At 40.4% G+C, this 2,978-nt stretch overlaps 1 long non-coding RNA gene across 1 annotated transcript in view; it reads left to right on the forward strand.

Moving 5' to 3' along the window:
- Positions 1-2,541, forward strand: part of LOC118477441 — a 12,971-nt gene extending 10,430 nt beyond the window's left edge. The window contains exon 2 of the long non-coding RNA XR_004858383.1: positions 2,325-2,541. This is a non-coding gene — a long non-coding RNA (uncharacterized LOC118477441). The remainder of the gene's footprint in view (positions 1-2,324) is intronic.
- Positions 2,542-2,978: the final 437 nt, after the last annotated feature.

Raw genomic sequence — 2,978 nt, forward strand, 5'->3', positions numbered from 1 at the left:
GCCTACTCGACTGAGAAGAAAAAAAAGGTCTCACAAGAAAAGTAAAGTCACGAGAAGGCTGCCACTCTTGCAGATCCAAGAAAAATATGTCTAGATTGGATCTAAACCAAAACCAGGCTGCTGAAAGCCGCGAAATTTTAACGAGACACGATCAAACCGACTCGATTCAGTCAGTGTCCCATTGAGGGAGGTGTCCCACGAAGGGGGTCGTGACTCTAGATCTAATCTAGATCTAGATCTAGATATCTAAAACCGGTAACCTTGTCAGTAGAGTCATAATTTGACCTGCACCCAGTAACACAACATTTTCTGCCCAATTTCAACAAGCCTATACAATGTATTCCATTAGAAAGCACTGAAATTGATAATCCAAAAGAAATACTAGGCTTATCCTCATGTCACACGTTTCACATCACAAGGCAAGACGTCTGACATTTTGAAAACTTTGTTTACCTCTGTCGCTATTCTTCTCACCTCCCCTGACCTATTAAATTTCAGAAATGTTTTTCAAGTAAAAAACCCAAAAACAATTGTAATTAAAATGAAGAACATTTTCAAATGTGAAAAAATGTAAAGTGCACATTGAAAGCTAATTGGTATTAAAGGAAGGATATTTCTTTATATCTGCAGGGAATATTGAATACTTAGTATAATGCTATTTATAGGAATGAGATGACAATCGGCTGTTTAATGTGACTCCCACGTTGTGACCTAGTTCTGTCTCGCCTGCGCCTCCACATTTTCAGACTAGGCTAGATCTAGCTTTCGGTCACGCTGAGGAGGTCTGACTGATAATTTCAGTAAGCCGTGTGTTCTACCCTCGGAAAGATCGGCGCCTAGCAAAATTTTTAATATGTCACCAACATGCCGAAACATAATATACGGTGGCCTCTCGGTCCTCGCCCCGAAGTTTTTGCGTGGTGTAGGCCTAGAGACGACTCAAAACGATCCTCGTCCACCGCGTCAGACCATGGCCAAGGTCAATGGTCTCTGGCCAAGGTCATGCGAGCGACTGCGTGACGGCAAGGCTATTTTTAGCCCAGTGTGTTATGTGTGTCACAGACAGCACACAGGCGCACAACGAGGATTATCACTAGGCCTATTACGCTAAATCTAGGTCTGTATCTATTGCCTAGCAGACGTGTGTGACAATGTCAATTTACATGTTTTAGTTTCAGTTCCTTGTTGACAGTTCGATTCTAGACTAGATCTAGATCTAGATCTAGATCTAGATCTAGCCTAGTTGTAACTGAACCACTGATAGATCTAGAATATAGATATATAAATGTAGATCTAATATATCTAGATCTATAATCTAGATCTAGATCTAGATTGAGAATCTAGATATCTATAGCCTATCTATATCTAGAGATAGGTTATCTTGGTTATCTAGAATCTAGATCTAGATTCACTCCCACAATGGCCATCATGTAAACAAATGGGACCGCAATTGTAGGCCTACAGGAGTGCCTATTATTGTACCTGTAGCCTAGGTCTAGAGTCTAGATCTAGAGATCTAGGTCTAGATCTAGATCTAGATCTAGTCTCGAAATTAACACAAGATTGTAGAATATGTTGAGATAAGGGGTCGTGTGTAGGCCTACTAGATCTAGATCTAGATCTATAATCTAGATCTAATGGTGAGAACTACGTTGGTGTGTTGAGTAAACTAGATCTAGATTCTAGAGTCTAGATTCTAGATCTACACACGGCGCAAGGCCAAAGCTTTCTCGAGAACGAAGTAATCTAGAATCTGGGTCAAGTGCTTTAATTCCATTTTTTTTTGTTCTGTTTTTCAGCACAAATATACTAAATATCTAGATCTAGATCCATTGCAAAACATATTATAATAAGATACAACTTTATTGATAATGTAAAGTGCAATAAAGAAGCAAAAATGTACTATAAATCCAGATGCAAATTTTCTTCCAAAATGAGTCGAATCGAGGCTTTCTTAGTCACCTGTAGGCCTACGGCTGACGAAAAAGTGTGCAAGCTGGAAAATCGCGTAGATCTAGTTAGGCTAGGCCAAAGAAGTCAGTGACTGACTAAAACAAGCTCATTTTTCAATTGAGCCTGGCCTGTAAGTGATGAAAAACCGCAGTGGACGAGAGGCCTTAATGAATAAATGATCTAAATAATGTCGACGGGGACGTAAAACACATACAATTGCATTCTTTTCTTCCCCGAATGCACTCCCCGCCCCCTTTTCTCCTTCGCCCTCAAGATAGACACGACGCGGATTGTCAGGTATTAATTAATTTGCTTATCAAGAGGAATTTCAACATGTGATGAATTAATTTTGCCTTTCCTTACCTTTGTAGTGAGTAACCGACGACTAACCTGGAACCTTGTGAACGTCTGTTGCATTCATTCTGAGCGGATTTTTTTATCAGGAGTTCATGTTCTGCATGTATTCGTGGAGTAATAGTGTCGAAGATATGAACAGGAAAATGACATTTATTACAGATTAGTGACTATTTTAGAACAGTGGCAAAAACAGGACTGTGGCAAAGTCTAAACAATGACAAAGATAGGCAAGTGACAAACTCAGGAAAGTGTAAAGCGGTGTTGAACTATGTAAATCAGAAACGCTGCAAAATGATAAAAGCGCCAAAATCTAGACGGGCAGTGACAAATTCTCGACATTGACGAAATCCAGACATTTACAAGATTATGAAGTGACAAAGCGAGAAAAGTGACAACTCAGCCACAAATATCCCTGCAAAGGGGGGAAAAAAGCCGAGAAAGAGGAAGTGGTAAATCTTTAGTAAAGTTAACAAACTTTCTTTTGAGATGGCTGGAGACAGATTGTGACTTTGTGCGTGTGTTTAAGTTGTGTGTTCTGACATCAGAAACGGGTCGTGACGTCACCAGCGTCTCTGCCACAGTGCCTTCTATTCTCCACGCCACACCACATACAGCAACGACAGCGAAGAGCACGCTCTTTGGGGCTCCTAACATTTCGAACGGATAGG

Source organism: Aplysia californica, unplaced genomic scaffold, assembly GCF_000002075.1.
Source record: "Aplysia californica isolate F4 #8 unplaced genomic scaffold, AplCal3.0 scaffold00099, whole genome shotgun sequence".
Classification (NCBI taxonomy): Eukaryota; Metazoa; Mollusca; class Gastropoda; order Aplysiida; family Aplysiidae; genus Aplysia; species Aplysia californica.